The 22,819-nt window shown below is 43.8% G+C and overlaps 11 non-coding genes and 1 pseudogene across 11 annotated transcripts; 6 read left to right on the top strand and 6 right to left on the bottom strand.

Annotated features, from left to right (window-relative positions):
• Nucleotides 1-4,506: 4,506 nt before the first annotated feature.
• Nucleotides 4,507-4,685, bottom strand: LOC135027870 (U1 spliceosomal RNA; annotated as a pseudogene).
• An 8,127-nt stretch (nucleotides 4,686-12,812) lies between these two features.
• TRNAN-AUU (transfer RNA asparagine (anticodon AUU)) lies at nucleotides 12,813-12,886 on the top strand. Its single transcript has one exon. It is a non-coding gene; the product is annotated as a tRNA-Asn (tRNA).
• Nucleotides 12,887-18,250: 5,364 nt separating this feature from the next.
• LOC135027912 (U5 spliceosomal RNA) lies at nucleotides 18,251-18,366 on the bottom strand. Its single transcript, XR_010224293.1, has one exon. It is a non-coding gene; the product is annotated as a U5 spliceosomal RNA (small nuclear RNA).
• A 275-nt stretch (nucleotides 18,367-18,641) lies between these two features.
• Nucleotides 18,642-18,757, bottom strand: LOC135027878 (U5 spliceosomal RNA). Its single transcript, XR_010224259.1, has one exon. It is a non-coding gene; the product is annotated as a U5 spliceosomal RNA (small nuclear RNA).
• A 274-nt stretch (nucleotides 18,758-19,031) lies between these two features.
• Nucleotides 19,032-19,147, bottom strand: LOC135027906 (U5 spliceosomal RNA). Its single transcript, XR_010224286.1, has one exon. It is a non-coding gene; the product is annotated as a U5 spliceosomal RNA (small nuclear RNA).
• A 286-nt stretch (nucleotides 19,148-19,433) lies between these two features.
• On the bottom strand, nucleotides 19,434-19,549 carry LOC135027881 (U5 spliceosomal RNA). Its single transcript, XR_010224262.1, has one exon. It is a non-coding gene; the product is annotated as a U5 spliceosomal RNA (small nuclear RNA).
• A 270-nt stretch (nucleotides 19,550-19,819) lies between these two features.
• On the bottom strand, nucleotides 19,820-19,935 carry LOC135027879 (U5 spliceosomal RNA). The gene has a single exon (XR_010224260.1). It is a non-coding gene; the product is annotated as a U5 spliceosomal RNA (small nuclear RNA).
• A 144-nt stretch (nucleotides 19,936-20,079) lies between these two features.
• LOC135027811 (U1 spliceosomal RNA) lies at nucleotides 20,080-20,242 on the top strand. Its single transcript, XR_010224208.1, has one exon. It is a non-coding gene; the product is annotated as a U1 spliceosomal RNA (small nuclear RNA).
• A 671-nt stretch (nucleotides 20,243-20,913) lies between these two features.
• Nucleotides 20,914-21,077, top strand: LOC135027712 (U1 spliceosomal RNA). Its single transcript, XR_010224116.1, has one exon. It is a non-coding gene; the product is annotated as a U1 spliceosomal RNA (small nuclear RNA).
• A 152-nt stretch (nucleotides 21,078-21,229) lies between these two features.
• On the top strand, nucleotides 21,230-21,392 carry LOC135027816 (U1 spliceosomal RNA). The gene has a single exon (XR_010224213.1). It is a non-coding gene; the product is annotated as a U1 spliceosomal RNA (small nuclear RNA).
• A 671-nt stretch (nucleotides 21,393-22,063) lies between these two features.
• On the top strand, nucleotides 22,064-22,227 carry LOC135027915 (U1 spliceosomal RNA). Its single transcript, XR_010224296.1, has one exon. It is a non-coding gene; the product is annotated as a U1 spliceosomal RNA (small nuclear RNA).
• A 152-nt stretch (nucleotides 22,228-22,379) lies between these two features.
• Nucleotides 22,380-22,542, top strand: LOC135027837 (U1 spliceosomal RNA). The gene has a single exon (XR_010224232.1). It is a non-coding gene; the product is annotated as a U1 spliceosomal RNA (small nuclear RNA).
• The last annotated feature ends 277 nt before the right edge of the window (nucleotides 22,543-22,819 follow it).

The following is a 22,819-nucleotide window of genomic DNA, read 5'->3' on the forward strand; positions in this document are numbered from 1 at the left end:
TACCTGTGTGCTAATTAGATATCTCCTTGATTTCACATTAAACAGACTTCCACATGAGAAAGCAGCAAGGATGCAGTGGCGTTGATGTTTCCTGGTGTCAACCTGTATTATTTCAGTAGATATTGAAATGAGGATGCATCTTGCTGCCTTTCCAATTAAGCAAGTTTAATTTAGTAATAGGTGAAAAACCATCCCTACAAAGATGTTAATCAGATACTTGGCTTTGTGGACACTTTTCAGAGAACAAATTTGTTAGCATAAAAATAAAGCCAGAAAATGAAGAGCTGTTTAATCACTCAATTGGATTTTTTTGCCAGCATATTTCTTTTTCTCTGCAACCCACTGCTAAATTGTGCTTCCTAGCTGTTTTTATAAAATCACTGAATCAAATCTAACTCTGATTACATCAGAGAAGGCCAGGTACCCTACACCATAACAGGGGTTTTTGAAATTTTGACTTGTCTACTTAAAGATCAACAAAATCTGATAACAAGGTCAATTACGTCCCTGGGTGGGATTGAACCACCAACCTTTTGGTTAATTGCCGTACACACTAACTGATTGCGCCACAGCGATACTTTTCAAAAGTACATACTGACAAAGGCTAATAAGCATTCATCTAGAACGTTTCCTATAAAAACTTTAAATAGTCAATAATCTGGAGAGTTTTTGTAAGATGTTTCTTCCATCAACCAATGAAGAAACACATTGGTACTTTCCCATGATGAGTGAGTGCTTCAGGATCTCTTGCACTTACATGTGCAGCAGAGTACTGTAATGGAAGCATGCTGGGTCCATAACCCAGAGGTAGGCAGATTGAAACTATCCTCTGCTATATGCATTTTTTTTGTTAATTAAAGTAATCCAAAACTGGGATTGACATTTTTGCTCTTTTATTTTTACTTAAAGTACAATAACTTTTACCATTTTAATTTGTTTTAATAGTATATTGACAGTATTGTTTTCTTTCAAAAATCCAATTAATTTTCTTTACCCGATTATTAAAATGGTAATTGACAAAAACAAACTACATTGTCACCAGAAGAGCAATACAAAATGTACAAGTGATATATTAAAATCATCTTTCCAGCTTGAATTTCAATGATGCATTGGGGCAACGATTTTGTGAGAAACATCTTCACCCTTAAATAAAGATTTTCTTAATTCCTTACCTGTGTGCTAATTAGATATCACCTTGTTTTCACATTAAACAGACTTCCACATGAGAAAACAGCAAAGATGCAGTGGCGTTAATGTTTCCTGGTGTCAACCTGTATTATTTCCGTAGATATTGAAATGAGGATGCATCTTGCTGCCTTTCCAATGAAGCAAGTTTAATTTAGTAATAGGTGAAAAACCATCCCTACAAAGATGTTAATCAGATACTTGGCTTTGTGGACACTTTTCAGAGAACAAATTTGTTATCATAAAAATAAAGCCAGAAAATGAAGAGCTGTTTAATCACTCAATTGGATTTTTCTGCCAGCATTTTTCTTTTTCTCTGCAACCCACTGCTAAATTGTGCTTCCTAGCTGTTTTTTTATAAAATCACTTAATCAAATCTAACTCTGATTACATCAGAGAAGGCCAGGTACCCTACACCATAAGAGGGGGTTTGCAATTTTGACTTGTCTACTTAAATATCACCAAAATCTGATCACAAGGTCAATTACGTCCCTGGGTGGGATTAAACCACCAACCTTTTGATTAATAGCTGAACACACTAACCGATTGCGCCACAGAGACACTTTGCAAAAAGTACATACTGACAAAGACTAATAAGCATTCATCTAGAACGTTTCCTAGAAAAACTTTAAAAAGTCAATAATCTGGAGAGTTTTTGTAAGATGTTTCTTCCAGCAACCAATGAAGAAACACATTGGTACTTTCGCATGATGAGTGAGTGCTTCAGGATCTCTTGCACTTACATGTGTAGCAGAGTACTGCACTGGAAGCATGCTGGGCCCATAACCCAGAGGTAGGCAGATTGAAACTATCCTTTGCTATATGCATTTTTTTTTGTTCATTAAAGTAATCCAAAACTGGGATTGATATTTTAGCTTTTAATTTTACTTAAAGTACAATAACTTTTACCATTTTAATTTGTTTTAATAGTATATTGACAGTATTGTTTTCTTTCAAAAATCCAATTAATTTTCTTTACCCGATTATTAAAATGGTAATTGACAAAAACAAACTACATTGTCACCAGAAGAGCAATACAAAATGTACAAGTGATATATTAAAATCATCTTTCCAGCTTGAATTTCAATGACGCATTGGGGCAACGATTTTGTGAGAAACATCTTCACCCTTAAATAAAGATTTTCTTAATTCCTTACCTGTGTGCTAATTAGATATTACCTTGTTTTCACATTAACAGACTTCCATATGAGAAAACAGCAAAGATGCAGTGGCTTGGATTTTTGAAAGAAAACAATACTGTCAATATACTATTAAAACAAATTAAAATGGTAAAAGTTATTGTACTTTAAGTAAAAATAAAAGCTAAAATATCAATCCCAGTTTTGGATTACTTTAATGAACAAAAAAATAATGCATATAGCAAAGGATAGTTTCAATCTGCCTACCTCTGGGTTATGGGCCCAGCATGCTTCCATTGCAGTACTCTGCTGCACATGTAAGTGCAAGAGATCCTGAAGCACTCACTCATCATGCGAAAGTACCAATGTGTTTCTTCATTGGTTGCTGGAAGAAACATCTTACAAAAACTCTCCAGATTATTGACTTTTTAAAGTTTTTCTAGGAAACGTTCTAGATGAATGCTTATTAGTCTTTGTCAGTATGTACTTTTTGCAAAGTGTCTCTGTGGCGCAATTGGTTAGTGTGTTCAGCTATTTATCAAAAGGTTGGTGGTTCAATCCCACCCAGGGACGTAATTGACCTTGTGATCAGATTTTGGTGATATTTAAGTAGACAAGTCAAAATTGCAAACCCCCTCTTATGGTGTAGGGTACCTGGCCTTCTCTGATGTAATCAGAGTTAGATTTGATTAAGTGATTTTATAAAAAAAAACAGCTAGGAAGCACAATTTAGCAGTGGGTTGCAGAGAAAAAGAAAAATGCTGGCAGAAAAATCCAATTGAGTGATTAAACAGCTCTTCATTTTCTGGCTTTATTTTTATGATAACAAATTTGTTATCTGAAAAGTGTCCACAAAGCCAAGTATCTGATTAACATCTTTGTAGGGATGGTTTTTCACCTATTACTAAATTAAACTTGCTTCATTGGAAAGGCAGCAAGATGCATCCTCATTTCAATATCTACGGAAATAATACAGGTTGACACCAGGAAACATTAACGCCACTGCATCTTTGCTGTTTTCTCATGTGGAAGTCTGTTTAATGTGAAAACAAGGTGATATCTAATTAGCACACAGGTAAGGAATTAAGAAAATCTTTATTTAAGGGTGAAGATGTTTCTCACAAAATCGTTGCCCCAATGCATCATTGAAATTCAAGCTGGAAAGATGATTTTAATATATCACTTGTACATTTTGTATTGCTCTTCTGGTGACAATGTAGTTTGTTTTTGTCAATTACCATTTTAATAATCGGGTAAAGAAAATTAATTGGATTTTTGAAAGAAAACAATACTGTCAATATACTATTAAAACAAATTAAAATGGTAAAAGTTATTGTACTTTAAGTAAAAATAAAAGAGCAAAAATATCAATCCCAGTTTTGGATTACTTTAATTAACAAAAAAAATGCATATAGCAGAGGATAGTTTCAATCTGCCTACCTCTGGGTTATGGATTATGGACCCAGCACTTCCATTACAGTACTCTGCTGCACATGTAAGTGCAAAAGATCCTGAAGCACTCACTCATCATGGGAAAGTACCAATGTGTTTCTTCATTGGTTGATGGAAGAAACATCTTACAAAAACTCTCCACATTATTGACTTTTTAAAATGTTTCTAGGAATCGTTCTAGATGAATGCTTATTAGCCTTTGTCAGTATGGACTTTTGCAAAGTGTTGCTGTGGCGCAATCAGTTAGTGTGTAAGGCTATTAACCAAAAGGTTGGTGGTTCAATCCCACCCAGGGACTTAATTGACCTTGTTATCAGATTTTGGTGATCTTTAAGTAGACAAGTCAAAATTTCAAACCCCCTGTTATGGTGTAGGGTACCTGGCCTTCTCTGATGTAATCAGAGTTAGATTTGATTCAGTGAATTTATAAAAACAGCTAGGAAGCACAATTTAGCAGTGGGTTGCAGAGAAAAAGAAATATGCTGGCAGAAAAATCCAATTGAGTGATTAAACAGCTCTTCATTTTCTGGCTTTATTTTATGCTAACAAATTTGTGCTCTGAAAAGTGTCCACAAAGCCAAGTATCTGATTAACACCTTTGTAGGGATGGTTTTTCACCTATTATTAAATTAAACTTGCTTCATTGGAAAGGCAGCAAGTGATGTCATCCAAGCAGTGGGTCAAAGTTGGCTTCAAACCTCGTCTGCTTATGAAAAGAGAAAAGGGGTATGCAGGGCATGGCGGCCTTTTGCGGTGCTTGGATGACCCCTAGTTCGCATTAAATAATGCAGTCGAGTTTCCCACATTTGGGGAAATCACAGGGGTCAGCATACCCAGAATGCAATGAATGAACCGCTCCCTGGGAGAACAGTCTTCATGACCATGGTATCTCCTATGCAAAATAAGTATGATTTGGGATAGGGCTGGGGAGGGCCTCTGCTCAGGCACATCTCTGTCAAGTAAAGGAGATTCAACTGAGGCAGCACAAGGGAACTCTCATCTGGGGACAACAACTGCAGGGAGAACACATATTTTCAGATGAACATGGGAGGGCAGAAGGCTGCCTAATACTGAAGCACCCCCAAACAACAAACCAAATGCAACAACTAGTGCAAGCATTCCTGGGGGAAGGCCTGCAGCAGATGGATTTGCATATGGCGATGTCATCCAAGCAGTGGGTCAAAGTTGGCTTCAACCCTCGTCTGCATATGAAAAGAGAAAAGGGGCGTGCAGGGCATGGCGGCCTTTTGCGGCACTTGGATGACCCCTAGTTCACATTTCTTGCAGCAGCTGGGCACTGTAACAGCTCCAGAGCTGCTCTGTATGGCAAGTAAAAGGGTGTGGGCCCTGCAGCACTACCTGTAGTTCACATTGTGCGAGACCCCTAGTTCGCATTAAACACCCCCACCCTCCTTCGGTGTGGGGCTCATGTTGGCCATGCCCCAGCCCCTGAAGCATTCACGCTGATTTCTTGCAGCAGCTGGGCACTGTAACAGCTCAAGAGCTGCTCTGTAAGGCAAGTAAAAGGGTGTGGGCCCTGCAGCACTACCTGTAGTTTGCATTGTGCTTTGGAAGGCACAAAGTAAGCAGACGGGAGGAGAAGTCAGGATAGTGCACAAGGGTATAGACGGGAGGGGCTCAAGAAAAAAGAAGTGGAAACAGACAGCAAACTAGGCTTCCAATGCACAATGCAAACTACAGGTAGTGCTGCAGGGCCCACACACCTTTTACTTGCCTTACAGAGCAGCTCTGGAGCTGTTTAATCACTCAATTGGATTTTTCTGCCAGCATAATTTTTCTCTTACGTCCTAGAGGATGCTGGGGACTCCGTAAGGACCATGGGGATAGACGGGCTCCGCAGGAGACATGGGCACTTTAAGAAAGACTTTAGATCTGGGTGTGCACTGGCTCCTCCCTCTATGCCCCTCCTCCAGACCTCAGTTTACTACTGTGCCCAGAGGAGACTGGGTGCTTTTCAGGGAGTTCTCCTGAGTTTCCTGACAGAAAGTATATTTGTTAGATTTTTTTATTTTCAGGGAGCCTGCTGGCAACAGACTCTCTGCATCGAGGGGCGGAGGGGAGAGATGCACACCTACTTCTGTGAGTTGATAGGCTCTGCTTCTTAGGCTACTGTACAGCATTAGCTCCAGAGGGATCGGTACGCAGGTCTCACCCTCGCCGTCCGTCCCAGCGCCGCGCCGCCGTCCCCCTCGCAGAGCCGGAAGATAGAAGCCGGGTGAGTATGAGAAGAAAAGAAGACTTCAGAGGCGTCGGAAGACTTCATGATCTTCACTGAGGTAACGCACAGCAGTAAAGCTGTGCTCCATTGCTCCCATACACCTCTCACACGGCAGTCAGTGTAAGGGTGAAGGGCGCAGGGGGGACGCCCTGGGCAGCAATATAGACCTCTCTTTGGCAAATTAAATATATATGCAGCTAGGCACTGTATATATATATATAAGAGCCCCCGCCATTTTTTTACTATATTTGAGCGGGACAGAAGCCCGTCGCTGAGGGGGTGGGGCTTCTCCCTCAGCACTCACCAGCGCCATTTTCTCCACGGCACCGCTGAGGGGAAGCTCCACGGACTCTCCCCTGCTTATACCACGGTAGAAAGAGGGTCTTAAAGAAGAGGGGGGCACATAATTAGGCGCATATATATATGGAAATACAGCGCTACTGGGTAAACATAAAATTATTGTGTTTTTTTCCTGGGTCATATAGCGCTGGGGTGTGTGCTGGCATACTCTCTCTCTCTGTCTCTCCAAAGGGCCTTGTTGGGGAACTGTCCTCAGATAAGAGGATTCCCTGAGTGTATGGTGTGTCGGTACACGTGTGTCGACATGTCTGAGGTAGAAGGCTCTCCTAGAGAGGAGCAGGAGCAAATTAATGTGGTGTCTCCATCGACAACGCCGACACCTGACTGGATGGATATGTGGAATGTTTTAAGTGCTAATGTAAACTTATTACACAAGAGATTAGACAAAGCTGAAGCTAGGGAACAGTCAGGGAGTCAACCCATGCCTGTCCCTATGTCGCAGGGACCTTCGGGTCTCAAAAGCGCCCACTATCCCAAATAGTTGACACAGATACCGACACGGATTCTGACTCCAGTGTCGACTACTATGATGCAAAGTTACAGCCAAAATTGGCTAAATGTATTCGATATATGATTATTGCACTAAAAGATGTTTTGCACATCACAGAGTCCCCTGTCCCTGACACGAGGGTACACATGTATAAGGGAAAGAAACCTGAGATAACCTTTCCCCCCTCACATGAGTTGAACGAATTATGTGAAAAAGCTTGGGAATCTCCAGACAAAAAGCTGCAGATTCCCAAAAGGATTCTTATGGCGTATCCTTTCCCGCCAATGGACAGGATACGGTGGGAATCCTCCCCTAGGGTGGATAAAGCATTGACACGCTTATCCAAAAAGGTAGCGCTGCCATCCCAGGATACGGCTACCATCAGGGACCCTGCTGACCGCAAGCAGGAGGTTACCCTAAAGTCCATTTACACACATTCTGGTACCTTACTCAGACCGGCAATTGCGTCGGCCGGGGTTGTAGCGCGGTGGCAGCATGGACAGATACCTTATCAGCAGAGATTGAGACCCTAGATAAGGATGCTATGTTATTGACCATAGGGCATATAAAAGATGCTGTCCTATATATGAGAGATGCTCAAAGTGACATTAGTCTACTGGGTTCTAGAATAAACGCTATGTCGATTTCTGCTAGATGAGTCCTATGGACCCGGCAATGGACAGGTGATGCCGACTCAAAAAGGCATATGGAGGTTTTACCTTACAGGGGTGAGGAATTGTTTGGGGAAGGTCTCTCGGACCTAGTCTCCACAGCTACAGCTGGTAAATCAAATTTTTTGCCTTATATTCCCTCACAGCCTAAGAAAGCACCACATTATCAAATGCAGTCCTTTCGATCACAGAGAAACAAGAAAGTACGAGGTGCGTCGTTTCTTGCCAGAGGTAAGGGCAGAGGGAAGAAGCTGCACAACACAGCTAGTTCCCAGGAACAGAAGTCCTCCCCGGCCTCTACAAAATCCACTGCATGACGCTGGGGCTCCGCTAAAGGAGTCCGCCCAGTTGGGGGCACGTCTTCGAGTTTTCAGCCACATCTGGGTTCATTCGCAGGTGGATCCCTAGGCAATAGAAATTGTTTCTCAGGGTTACAAGCTGAAATTCGAAGAGGTGCCTCCTCGCCGGTTTTTCAAATCGGCCCTACCATCTTCTCCCCAGGAAAGGGAGATAGTGTTAAATGCAATTCACAAATTGTATCTTCAACAGGTGGTGGTCAAGGTTCCCCTGCTTCAACAAGGAAAGGGAAATTATTCGACCCTGTTTGTAGTCCCAAAACCGGACGGTTTGGTCAGACCCATATTAAATTTAAAATCCCTGAACCTATACTTGAAAAGGTTCAAGTTCAAGATGGAATCGCTAAGAGCGGTCATCGCCAGCCTAGAAGGGGGGGATTTTATGATATCTCTGGACATAAAGGATGCATACCTTCATGTACTCATTTATCCACCTCATCAGGCGTACCTAAGATTTGCGGTACAGTATTGTCATTACCAATTTCAGACGTTGCCGTTTGGTCTCTCCAGAATTTTCTCCAAGAATTTTCACCAAGGTAATGACGGAAATTATGGTGCTCCTGCGAAAGCAAGGTGTCACAATTATCCCGTACTTGAACGATCTCCTCATAAAAGCGAGATCAAGAGAGCAGTTGCTGAACAGCGTATAACTTTCACTGAAGGTGTTACAGCAACACGGCTGGATTCTCAATATCCCGAAGTCGCAGTTGGTTCCTACGACTCGTCTGACTTTGCTTGGGCATTATTCTGGATACGGACCAGAAAAGGGTTTATCTTCCGATAGAAAAGGCCCAGGAACTCATGACTCTGGTCAGGAACCTATTGAAACCAAAACAGGTGTCAGTGCATCACTGCACTCGAGTCCTGGGAATGATGGTGGCATCATACGAGGCCATTCCCTTCGGCAGGTTCTATGTGAGGATCTTGCAATGGGACCTACTGGACAAGTGGTCCGGGTCACATCTACAGATTCATCAGTTGATCACCCTGTCCCCCAGGGCCAGGGTATCTCTCCTGTGGTGGCTGCAGAGTGCTCACCTTCTAGAGGGCCGCAGGTTCGGCATTCAGGACTGGATCCTGGTGACCACGAACGCGAGCCTCCGAGGTTGGGGAGCAGCCACACAGGGAAGAAATTTCCAAGGTCTTTGGTCAAGTCAGGAGACTTGTCTTCACATCAACATCCTGGAGCTAAGGGCCATATACAACGCCCTATGTCAAGCGGAGACCTTACTTCGCGACCAACCAGTTCTGATCCAGTCAGACAACGTCACCGCAGTAGTTCATGTAAACCGCCAAGGCGGCACAAGGAGCAGAGTGGCGATGGCGGAAGCCACCAGAATTCTTCGCTGGGTGGAGAATCATGTAAGCGCACTGTCAGCAGAGTTCATTCCGGGAGTGGACAACTGGGAAGCAGACTTCCTCAGCAGACACAACCTACATCCAGGAGAGTGGGGACTCCATCAGGAAGTCTTCGCACAGATTGCAAGTCGGTGGGGACTGTTCCAGATAGACATGATGGCGTCCCGCCTCAACAAAAAGCTACAGAGGTATTGCACCAGGTCAAGAGACCCTCAGGCAGTAGCTGTAGACGCCCTAGTGACACCGTGGGTGTTCCGTTCGGTCTATGTATTTCCTCCTCTACCTCTCATACCCAAGGTGTTGATAATAGTAAGAAAAAGAGGAGTAAGAACAATTCTCATTGTTTCAGATTGGCCGCGAAGAACCTGGTATCCAGATCTGCAGGAAATGCTCACAGAAGATCCGTGGCCACTTCCTCTAAGACAGGACCTGTTGCAACAGGGGCCCTGTCTGTTCCAAGACTTACCGCGGCTGCGTTTGACGGCATGGCGGTTGAACGCCGGATCCTAGCGGAAAAGGGTATTCCAGATGAGGTCATTCCTACGCTAATAAAGGCTAGGAAGGACGTGACATCTAAACATTATCACTGTATATGGCGAAAATATGTTTCTTGGTGTGAGGCCAGGAATGCTCATACGGAAGAATTCCACCTGGGCCACTTCCTACAAACTGGAGTGAATTTGGGCCTAAAATTAGGCTCTATTAAGGTTCAGATTTTGGCCTTATCCATTTTCTTTCAAAAGGAATTGGCCTCTCTTCCTGAAGTAAGTACAAACTTTTGTGAAGGGAGTACTGCATATTCAGCCTCCTTTTGTACCTCCGGTGGTCCCTTGGGACCTTAACGTGGTGTTAAGGTTATGGTTTGAACCACTTAAAATGGTGTAGTTTAAATATCTCACTTGGAAGGTGGTCATGTTATTAGCCTTGGCTTCCGCTAGGCGAGTGTCGGAATTAGCAGCTTTATCACATAAAATCCCCTATCTGGTTTTCCTTATGGATAGAGCGGAATTGCAGACCCGTCCTCAATTCCTGCTAAAAGTGGACTCATCCTTTCATATGAACCAACCTATCGTGATGCCTGTGGCTACGCGTGACTTGGAGGATTCCGAGTCCCTTGATGTGGTCAGGGCTTTGAAAATTTACGTGGCCAGAACGGCTAGAGTCAGAAAAACAGAAGCACTGTTTGTCCTGTATGCAGCCAACAAGATTGGCACCCCTGCTTCAAAGCAGACTATTGCTCTCTGGATCTGTAACACGATTCAGCAGGCGCATTCTATAGCGGGATTGCCGTTGCCTAATTCAGTCAAGGCCCATTCCACTAGGAAGGTGGGCTCTTCTTGGGCAGCTGCCCGAGGGGTCTCGGCACTACAGCTGTGCCGAGCTGCTACTTGGTCGGGTTCAAACACCTTTGCAAAGTTCTATAAGTTTGATACCCTGGCTGAGGAGGACCTCCTGTTTGCTCAATCGGTGCTGCAGAGTCATCCGCAGGAGCCCGTTTGGGAGCTTTGGTATAATCCCCATGGTCCTTACGGAGTCCCCAGCATCCTCTAGGACGTAAGAGAAAATAAGATTTTAAACCTACCGGTAAATCTTTTTCTCGTAGTCCGTAGAGGATGCTGGGTGCCCGTCCCAAGTGCGGACTACTTCTGCAAGACTTGTATATAGTTATTGCTTACATAAGGGTTATATGTTAGTTTTCATCGGTCTTGGACTGATGCTATGTTGTTTTCATACTGTTAACTGGGTAGTATATCACAAGTTATACGGTGTGATTGGTGTGGCTGGTATGAATCTTGACCTTGGATTAACAAAAATCCTTTCCTCGTACTGTCCGTCTCCTCTGGGCACAGTTTCTCTAACTGAGGTATGGAGGAGGGGCATAGAGGGAGGAGCCAGTGCACACCCAGATCTAAAGTCTTTCTTAAAGTGCCCATGTCTGCTGCGGAGCCCGTCTATCCCCCATGGTCCTTACGGAGTCCCCATCATCCTCTACGGACTACGAGAAAAAAATTTTACCGGTAGGTTTAAAATGTTATTTTTTTCTCTGCAACCCACTGCTAAATTGTGCTTCCTAGCTGTTTTTTATAAAATCACTTAATTAAATCTAACTCTGATTATGTCAGAGAAGGCCAGGTACCCTACACCATAAGAGGGGGTTTGAAATTTTGACTTGTCTACTTAAAGATCACCAAAATCTGATCACAAGGTCAATTACATCCCTGGGTGGGATTGAACCACCAACCTTTTGGTTAATAGCCCATGTAAGTGAAAGAGATCCTGAAGCACTCACTCATCATGGGAAAGTACCAATGTGTTTCTTACAAAAATTCTCCAGATTATTGACTTTTTAAAGTTTTTCTAGGAAACGTTCTAGATGAATGCTTATTAGCCTTTGTCAGTATCTACTTTTGCAAGGTGTCTATGTGGCGCAATCGGTTAGCATGTTTGGCTTTTAACCAAAAGGTTGGTGGTTCAATCCCACCCAGGGATGTATTTGACCTTGTAATCAGATTTTGGTGATCTTTAAGTAGACAAGTCAAAATTTCAAACCCCCTCTTATGGTGTAGGGTACCTGGCCTTCTCTGATGTAATCAGAGTTAGATTTGATTAAGTGATTTTATAAAAAACAGCTAGGAAGCACAATTTAGCAGTGGGTTGCAGAGAAAAAAAATTATGCTGGCAGAAAAGTCCAATTGAGTGATTAAACAGCTCTTCATTTTCTGATTTTATGTTTATGCTAACAAATTTGCTCTCTGAAAAGTGTCCACAAAGCCAAGTCTCTGATTAACACCTTTGTAGGAATGGTTTTTCACCTATTACTGAATTAAACTTGCTTCATTGGAAAGGCAGCAAGATGCATCCTCATTTCAATGTCTACTGAAATAATACAGGTTGACACCAGGAAACATAAACGTCACTGCATCCTTGCTGCTTCCTCATGGGGAAGTCTGTTTAATGTGAAAACAAGGTGATATCTAATCAGCACACAGGTAAGGAATTAAGAAAATCTTTCTTTATGGGTGAAGATGTTTCTCAAAAAATTGTTGCACCAAAGCATCATTGAAATTCAAGTGGAAAGATGATTTTAATATATCACTTGTACATTTTGTACTGCTCTTCTGGTGACAATGTAGTTTGTTTTTGTCAATTACCATTTTAATAATAGGGTAAAGAAAATTAAGTGGATTTTTGAAAGAAAACAATACTGTCAATATACTATTAAAACAAATTAAAATGGTAAAAGTTATTGTACTTTAAGTAAAAATAAAAGAGCCAAAATATCAATCCCAGTTTTGGATTACTTTAATTAACAAAAAACAATGCATATAGCAGAAGATAGTTTCAATCTGCCTACCTCTGGGTTATGGGCCCAGCATGCTTCCGTTGCAGTACTCTGCTGCTTATGTAAGTGCAAGAGATCCTGAAGCACTCACTCATCATGGGAAAGTAGCAATGTGTTTCTTACAAAAACTCTCCAGATTATTGACTTTTTAAAGTTTTTCTAGGAAACGTTCTAGATTGATGCTTATTAGCCTTTGCCAGAATAAACTTTTACGAGGTGTCTCTGTGGTGCAATCGGTTAGCATGTTTGGCTATTAACCAAAAGGTTGGTGGTTCAATCCCACCCAGGGATGTAATTGACCTTGTGATCAGATTTTGGTGATCTTTAAGTAGACAAGTCAAAATTTCAAACCCCCTCTTATGATGTAGGGTACCTGGCCTTCTCTGATGTAATCAGAGTTAGATTTGATTAAGTGATTTTATAAAAAACAGCTAGGAAGCACAATTTAGCAGTGGGTTGCAGAGAAAAAAAAATTATGCTGGCAGAAAAGTCCAATTGAGTGATTAAACAGCTCTTCATTTTCTGACTTTATTTTTATGCTAACAAATTTGCTCTCTGAAAAGTGTCCACAAAGCCAAGTCTCTGATTAACACCTTTGTAGGAATGTTTTTTCACCTATTACTGAATTAAACTTGCTACATTGGAAAGGCAGCAAGATGCATCCTCATTTCAATGTCTACTGAAATAATACAGGTTGACACCAGGAAACATAAACGTTACTGCATCCTTGCTGCTTTCTCATGTGGAAGTCTGTTTAATGTGAAAACAAGGTAATATCTAATCAGCACACAGGTAAGGAATTAAGAAAATCTTTCTTTATGGGTGAAGATGTTTCTCACAAAATTGTTGTCCCAATGCATCATTGAAATTCAAGATGGAAGATGATTTTAATATATCACTTGTACATTTTGCATTGCTCTTCTGGTGACAATGTAGTTTGTTTTTGTCAATTACCATTTCAGTAATAGGGTAAAGAAAATTAAGTGCATTTTTTAAAGAAAACAATGCTGTCAATATACTATTAAAACAAATTAAAATGATAAAAGTTATTGTACTTTAAGTAAAAATAAAAGAGCCAAAATATCAATCCCAGTTTTTGATTACTTTAATTATAAAAAAAAAATGCACATAGCAGAGGATAGTTTCGATCAATCGACCTCTGGGTTATGGGCCTAGCATCCTTCCATTGCACTACTCTGCTGCTCATGGAAGTCCGAGAGATCCTGAAGACTAAATTGATTAAAGGCCTAAAAGTACTGGACTATAAGGAAAGACTTACTAGGCTGAATATGTATACACTAGAAAAGAGGTGCCTAAGAGGAGATATTATTAATATCTTCAAATATGTAAAGATACATAACAAAGAGTTATCAGAGGAATTATTTATTAAAAGAACACGTGGTCACTCGCTGCGACTGGAGGAAAGTTCAGAACGCAATGGAGGAAAGGGTTCTTAACTGTTAGGGCAATCAGGATGTGGAATTCCCTGCCAGGGAAGGTGGTAATGGCGGACTCTGTAATTGGATTTAAAAAAGGAATGGATACATTTCTGAATGAAAAAGCTATCCAAGGTTATAATACTTAAAATATCAACAAGGTTAATCCGGGGGTAACATGAGTTATAGTAGCTAACTAGTCATAAAACATTATTCAGCAAGTATGTAGAATCATCACAACTTAAAACAGGTTGAACACGATGGGCAATTTGCCTCTATTCAACCTCAAAAACTATGTTACTATATGTTACTATATTACTGTAGTATACAGAACACCACAATGCAATGAGCAGTGATAGTGAGCACTGATGAGGATACTAGAACTGACACTGAGCAGCAAGATGCAGCACTGGACTATTAGTAATGTACTGTAGTATGCTGAGCACCACAATGCAGCACAAGACAATGAGCAGTGATACTGAGCACTGATGAGGATACTACTGAGAACTGACACTGAGCAGGAGAGACACACTACTAGTATTACTGAGCAGCAATAAGTAACCACTGATACTGAGCACTGATATTGAGATTTCCACTGAGAGAACATAGCCACGTCCTCTCCGCTCTCTCTTCAATGCACGAGTAAAAATGGCGGCAACGCGCAGCTCTATATATAATATCCGAATCTCGCGAGAATCCGACAGCGGGATGATGACATTTTCCCTTGTTCAGGTTTTCCGAGTCAGGCGGGAACAACCGAGCCTGCCTCAGACCAGTGTAAACAACGTGGAGTTCGTGGGGAATTCGGTTCTCGGAGAACCGAACCCGCTCCTCTCTACCTTATACCCATCAATTTTTTTTATTTTCAATCTAAGCCCCTGCAGTTTTCTGTAAGCATCTGCTTCGCTATCATGATCAACAAGTCACAAGGGCAAACACTCAGGGCTTGAGGCATAGATCTTTGGACCAGCTGCTACAAGCATGGCAGAGGTGTCACTATCACTGGTGACACCCAGAGAGGTGGCGAGGGAGATTGTAATGCAGTGCGTGCAAATAAGCAGCGCAATGGTAAAAAGGAGGCATGATTTCATAGGTAGGGGCGTGGCCTGGTGGCCTGAATCTACATTTTGTTGCTCCGGGTGTCCCGGGGGTTGGGGGCTGCACCCGGGGACTAGTGTGTAAGCGGTGCTGGCTCCTGCACAGTGACAGGGCATGGCCACCCAGTATGACACCTCCCTTCTTGACCATGCTGTAATTGCAGTCGCACTGCAGTTCAGCGTGATCATAAACAATGGTGTAGCCTCCTGCTGGTGCAGACTGTATGTGCGCGCAGGAAGCCGCCACCATTTTTGTGATCACAGCGGCTGAATGTGATGTCATACAGCCGCTGTGACCACGCCCCCTGTGTCTCCTCCATTGCAGACCCCATTTTGAAGCCTTGCCCCCGCACTGCTCCATCCCTGACTTGGAAATGGAGTGTTGCTGACCCCACTCTCCCCCCCTGCCCCGATTGACAGGCAGAGGCGATCGCATGCAGGCACATGCATATGCTCTTAGCAATTTTTGCAGTTGGATCGCTTATTGTGATTGCAATCCAACCTGAATCAGGCCCTATTACCTATCACAATGCGCTGCGGGCAGTACAAAATTGGGTTAATATAGGAGAAAAACCCCCAGACCTGTGCTCCTTAACTGTACCTGGTGGCTAGTGGAGCGGCTGCCCAGTAATCAGTGTCCACCCCAGTGCGCACACGGCCCACCCCCTACGGCCACGCTCCCCTTTATCAGCGGCCTCGTGATCCGGAAGGGCGGTGTGTGTGTGTGACTGACCTTAGGAAGAAACCGGAGCCTCCGCTGCAGTGACCCAGCAACCAGGGCACGGGAGTATACAGCGCCGCTGGGAGTGATGAAGCTGCAGTAAAGATGTCTATTAGACCTAGCCTGCTGCAGCCCTTGTAGATTATCATAAAACAAGTTCTTCTTTTCTTGTCAAAATTAATAGCTAAGAATAGGCTGCCTGAGGCAGGCCCCTGTTAAGTGGCCTGCTACTGAAGGCACCAACTACAAACTGAGCTCCCTGTTCATGGAAGCGGGGTTATAGAGGAGGATGCGCTGAGCATCTTGGGAACAGTCAAAAGCTTTGAGCCGGTTGGTGCCTCAGATCAATATCCTACTCTACACCCCAATGTGAATCCTTGTGGAGTCCAGTGTACCCCACAGAAGAAATTAATGTGTCACACCCATTGGCAGCAACCTAAGAATAGCTGCTGACGGGCACAATTGAGAAAGGAAGGGGGGGGGGGCATTTGAATCCAGCACATAGATGCAATTCAAATATGTAATTTGTACCTTCCTATTTTAAAATATAATGGATGAACCTCACCCTGTGAGAACAATCTTCATGATCAAGAGATCTAATATGTAAAATAAGTATGAGTTGGGATAGGGCTGGGGAGGGTGGCAGCTCGGGCAGCCCCTCCCCCGTCAAGTTAAGGAGATTCAACTGAGGAAGCACAAGGGAACTCTCGTCTGGGGACAACAACTGCAGGGAGACCACATCTTTTCAGATGAACATGGGAGGGCGGAAGGCTGCCTAATACTTAAGCACCATCAAATATCAAACCATATCCAACAACTAGTACAAGCATTCCTGGGGGAAGGTCTGCAGCAGACGGATTTGCATACGGTGATGTCATCCAAGCAGTGGGCCAAAGTTGGCTGGAACCCTCATCTGCATATAAAAAGAGAAAAGGGGCATGCAGGGCATGGCGGCCTTTTGCAGTGCTTGGATGACCCCTAGTTCGCATTAAACACCCCCACCCTCCTTTGGTGTGGGGCTCATGTTGGCCATGCCCCATCCCCTGAAGCATTCATGCTGATTTCTTGCAACAGCTGGGCACTGTAACAGCTCCAGAGCTGCTCTGTAAGGCAAGTAAAAGGGTGTGGGCCCTGCAGCACCACCTGTAGTTCGCATTGTGCGTTGGAAGGCACAAAGTAAGCAGACGGGAGGAGAAGTCAGGATAGTACACAAGGGCATCCTTTTTTCTTAGTCCATAGAGGATGCTGGGGTCACATTAAGAACCATGGGGTATAGACGGGATCCGCAAGAGACATGGGCACTTTAAGACTTTCAAAGGGTGTGAACTGGCTCCTCCCTCTTTGCCCCTCCTCCAGAATCCAGTTATAGGAACTGTGCCCAGGGAGACGGACATTTCGAGGAAAGGATTTATTGTTAAACTAAGGTGAGCATCTTACCAGCTCACACCTTAAGCATGCCGCAGAACGTGGCATTCAACAGAACACAAGCCAACGGCATGAACAATTGCAGCAAAAAGCTGACCAGAACCGTAACACAACATGTGTATAACCACAAGTAATAACTGCAGACACAGTATGGACTGGGACGGGTGCCCAGCATCCTCTACGTACTAAGAGAAAAGGATTTACCGGTAGGTATTAAAATCCTATTTTCTCATACGACCTAGAGGATGCTGGGGTCACATTAAGAACCATGGGGTTATACCAAAGCTCTTGAACGGGTGGGAGAGTGCGTACGACTCTGCAGCACCGAATGACCCAACTTGAGGTTATCATCAGCCAAGGTATCAAACTTGTAAAACTTAGCAAAAGTGTTTACTAAATAGCTGCTCTACAAAGTTGCAATGCCGAGACTCCCCGACCAGCTGCCCAGGATGAACCCACCTTTCTAGTAGAATGGGTCTTCACCTAATTCAGTAACGGCAATCCTGCCGTGGAATGAGCATGCTGAATCTTACCACAGATCCAGCGCATAATGGTCTGCATGGAAGCAGGACACCCAATCCTGTTGGGAGCATACAGGACAAACAGAGCCTCTGTTTTCCTAATCTGAACCGTTCTGGTGACATAAATTTTCAAAGTTCTGACCACAGCCAGAGACTTTGACTCAACGAAGGTGTCAGTGGCCAAAGACACCATGTGGAAAGATGAACCACCTTTGGCAGAAATTGTTGACGTGTCCTCAATTCTGCTCTATCTTCATGAAAGATCAAATAAAGGCTCTTGTGATACTGCATGGTTTGTACTGTTTTCCATGTGCTCCCAGATCTTTCAAGCAAGTAGCATGGTCAAGAAAGTTCTGTTTGAAAAGAAACAAACATTTACTGTCATTGTTATGCAAATAAACTTACATTAAAGCTAACAAGAAAGCACACTCGTTCTGTCTTTAAACTGATAAAAGAAACCCCAATAATATGGGGCATGCAAAAATTGAGATAAAACTCAGTTTTGCTCCTCTCCACGGAAATCTTTAATAAAAGGCGAAATATTTGTTAGTTCTGAAGAGAAACCAGAGCATGACCAAGATTCCACCTGTCGCCTGAGTGCCATGCCAGCAGTTCTCATTCAGCTCAAAGTGAGCACCCAATTTGAATGAAAGAAAGCAGATTTCTCACCAGGCTTCCCCTTGCTATAAACATGGTTTGTACTCTTTTCCATGTGCTCCCAGATCTTTCAAACAATTAGTGTGGTCAAGAAAGTTCTGTTTGAAAAGAAACAAACATTTACTGTCATTTCTATGCAAATGAGCTTACATTAAAGCACACTCGTTCTATCTTTAAACCGATAAAATAAAACCCCAATAAGATGGGGCATGCAAAAATTGAGATAAAACTCAGTTTTGCTCCTCTCCACGGAAATCTTTAGTAAAAGGCGAAAGATTTGTTCGTTCTGAAGAGAAACCAGAGCATGACCAAGATTCTACCTGTCGCCTGAGTGCCATGCCAGCAGTCCTCATTCAGCTCAAAGTGAGCACCCAATTTGAAAGAAAGAAAGCAGATTTCTCACCAGGCTTCCCCTTGCTATAAACATGGTTTGTACTCTTTTCCATGTGCTCCCAGATCTTTCAAGCAATTAGTATAGTCAAGAAAGTTCTGTTTGAAAAGAAACAAACATTTACTGTCATTTCTATGCAAATGAGCTTACATTAAAGCACACTCGTTCTATCTTTAAACTGATAAAAGAAACCCCAATAAGATGGGGCATGCAAAAATTGAGATAAAACTCAGTTTTGCTCCTCTCCACGGAAATCTTTAATAAAAGGCGATAGATTTGTTCGTTCTGAAGAGAAACCAGAGCATGACTAAGATTCCACCTGTCGCCTGAGTGCCATGCCAGCAGTCCTCATTCAGCTCAAAATGAGCACCCAATTTGAAAGAAAGAAAGCAGATTTCTCACCAGACTTCCCCTTGCTATAAGCATGGTTTGTACTCTTTTCCATGTGCTCCCAGATCTTTCAAGCAATTAGTATGGTCAAGAAAGTTCTGCTTGAAAAGAAACAGACATTTATTGTCATTGTTATGCAAATAAACTTACATTAAAGCTAACAAGAAAGCACACTCGTTCTGTCTTTAATCTGATAAAAGAAACCCCAATAATATGGGGCATGCAAAAATTGAGATAAAGCTCAGTTTTGCTCCTCTCCACAGAAATCTTTAGTAAAAGGCGAAAGATTTGTTCGTTCTGAAGAGAAACCAGAGCATGACCAAGATTCCACCTGTCGCCTGAGTGCCGTGCCAGCAGTCCTCATTCAGATCAAAGTGAGCGCCCAATTTGAAAGAAAGCAGATTTCTCACCTGTCTTCTCCTTGCTATAAGCATGGTTTGTACTGTATTCCATGTGCTCCCAGATCTTTCAATCAAGTAGCATGGTCAAGAAAGTTCTGTTTGAAAAGAAACAAACATTTACTGTCATTTCTATGCAAATGAGCTTACATTAAAGCACACTCATTCTATCTTTAAACCGATAAAAGAAACCCCAAAAAGATGGGGCATGCAAAAATTGAGATAAAACTCGGTTTTGCTCCTCTCCACGGAAATCTTTAGTAAAAGGCGAAAGATTTGTTCGTTCTGAAGAGAAACCAGAGCATGACCAAGATTTTTATCTGAAAATATGTGTTCTCCCTGCAGTTGTTGTCCCCAGATGAGAGTTCCTTTGTGCTGACTCAGTTGAATCTCCTTTACTTGACAGGGGGATGCTCGAGCAGCGACCCTCCCCAGCTCTAGCCCAACTCCTACTTACCTGCCAGGTGAGATACTATGATCATGAAGGTGCTTCTCCCAGGGCAAGGCTCACCCATTGCACTCTGGGTGTGCTGCTTCTGCGATTTCCCCAAATGTGGGAAACTTGACTGCATAATTTGTGTTTCCCCTGGTCGGCTCTCGTATAATTCAGATCTCTTTGTCTCAGGTCTCTCTCCAGCCTAGTTTGCTGTCTGTTTCCACTTCTCTTTTCTTGAGCCGCTCCCTTCTATGCCCTTGCGCACTATCCTGACTTCTCCCGTCTGCTTACTTCGTGCCTTCCAACGCACAATGCAAACTACAGGTAGTGCTGCAGGGCCCACACCCTTTTACTTGCCTTACAGAGCGTCTCTGGAGCAGTTACAGTGCCCAGCTGCTTCAAGAAATCAGCTTGAATGCTTCAGGGGCTGGGGCATAGCCAACATGAGCCCCACACCGAAGGAGGGTGGAGGTGTGTAATGCGAACTAGGGGTCATCCAAGCGCCGCAAAAGGCCGCCATGCCCTGCACGCCCCTTGTCTCTTTTCATATGCAGACGAGGGTTGAAGCCAACTTTGACCCACTGTTTGGATGACATCACCATATGCAAATCCATCTGCTGCAGGCCTTCCCCCAGGAATGCTTGCACTAGTTGTTGCATTTGGTTTGTTGTTTGGGGGTGCTTCAGTATTAGGCAGCCTTCTGCCCTCCCATGTTCATCTGAAAATATGTGTTCTCCCTGCAGTTGTTGTCCCCAGATGAGAGTTCCCTTGTGCTGCCTCAGTTGAATCTCCTTTACTTGACAGAGATGTGCCTGAGCAGCGGCCCTCCCCAGCCCTATCCCAAATCATACTTATTTTGCATAGGCGATACCATGGTCATGAAGATTGTTCTCCCAGTGTGAGGTTCATTCATTGCATTCTGGGTATGCTGACCCCTGTGATTTCCCCAAATGTGGGAAACTCGACTGCATTATTTGTGGTAGTGGGGGACTGTGTTTGTGCTTTCCTCTGGTCAGCTCTGGTAAAAATCAGATTTCTTTATCTCAGATCTTCCTCTAGCCTTGTTCTTCTTTCGAGAGTTCCCTTGTGCTGCCTCAGTTGGATCTCTTTCACTTGACAGGGGGGTACCCGAGCAGCGACCCTCCCCAGCTCTAGCCCAACTCCTACTTACCTGCCAGGTGAGATACTATGATCATGAAGGTGCTTCTCCCAGGGCAAGGCTCACCCATTGCACTCTGGTTGTGCTGCCCCTGCGATTTCCCCAAATGTGGGAAACTTGACTGCATAATTTGTGTTTCCCTTGGTCGGCTCTCGTATAATTCAGATCTCTTTGTCTCAGGTCTCTCTCCAGCCTAGTTTGCTGTCTGTTTCCACTTCTCTTTTCTTGAGCCGCTCCCTTCTATGCCCTTGCGCACTATCCTGACTTCTCCCGTCTGCTTACTTCGTGCCTTCCAACGCACAATGCAAACTACAGGTAGTGCTGCAGGGCCCACACCCTTTTACTTGCCGTACAGAGCAGCTCTGGAGCAGTTACAGTGCCCAGCTGCTGCAAGAAATCAGCTTGAATGCTTCAGGGGCTGGGGCATAGCCAACATGAGCCCCACACCGAAGGAGGGTGGAGGTGTGTAATGCGAACTAGGGGTCAGCCAAGCGCCGCAAAAGGCCGCCATGCCCTGCACGCCCCTTTTCTCTTTTCATATGCAGACGAGGGTTGAAGCCAACTTTGACCCACTGCTTGGATGGCATCACCATATGCAAATCCATCTGCTGCAGGCCTTCCCCCAGGAATGCTTGCACTAGTTGTTGCATTTGGTTTGTTGTTTGGGGGTGCTTCAGTATTAGGCAGCCTTCTGCCCTCCCATGTTCATCTGAAAATATGTGTTCTCCCTGCAGTTGTTGTCCCCAGATGAGAGTTCCCTTGTGCTGCCTCAGTTGAATCTCCTTTACTTGACAGAGATGCGCCTGAGCAGCGGCCCTCCCCAGCCCTATCCCAAATCATACTTATTTTGCATAGGAGAGACCATGGTCTTGAAGATTGTTCTCCCAGGGTGAGGTTCATTCATTGCATTCTGGGTATGCTGACCCCTGTGATTTCCCCAAATGTGGGAAACTCAACTGCATTATTTGTGGTAGTGGGGGACTGTGTTTGTGCTTTCCTCTGGTCAGCTCTGGTAAAAGTCAGATTTATTTGTTTCAGATCTTCCTCTAGCCTTGTTCTTCTTTCGAGAGTTCCCTTGTGCTGCCTCAGTTGGATCTCCTTCACTTGACAGGGGTGTGCCCGAGCAGCGACCCTCCCCAGCTCTAGCCCAACTTCTACTTACCTGCCAGGTGAGATACTATAATCATGAAGGTGCTTCTCCCAGGGCAAGGCTCACCCATTGCACTCTGGATGTGCTGCCCCTGCGATTTCCCCAAATGTGGGAAACTTGACTGCATAATTTGTGTTTCCCCTGGTCGGCTCTCGTATAATTCAGATCTCTTTGTCTCGGTTCTCTCTCCAGCCTAGTTTGCTGTCTGTTTCCACTTCTCTTTTCTTAAGCCGCTCCATTCTATGGCCTTGCGCACTATCCTTACTTCTCCCGTCTGCTTACTTTGTGCCTTCCAATACACAATGCAAACTACAGGTAGTGCTGCAGGGCCCACACCCTTTTACTTGCCGTACAGAGCAGCTCTGGAGCTGTTACAGTGCCCAGCTACTGCAAGAAATCAGCTTGAATGCTTCAGGGGCTGGGGCATAGCCAACATGAGCCCCA

This window comes from Pseudophryne corroboree, unplaced genomic scaffold (assembly GCF_028390025.1).
Source record: "Pseudophryne corroboree isolate aPseCor3 unplaced genomic scaffold, aPseCor3.hap2 scaffold_471, whole genome shotgun sequence".
NCBI classification, from domain to species: Eukaryota; Metazoa; Chordata; class Amphibia; order Anura; family Myobatrachidae; genus Pseudophryne; species Pseudophryne corroboree.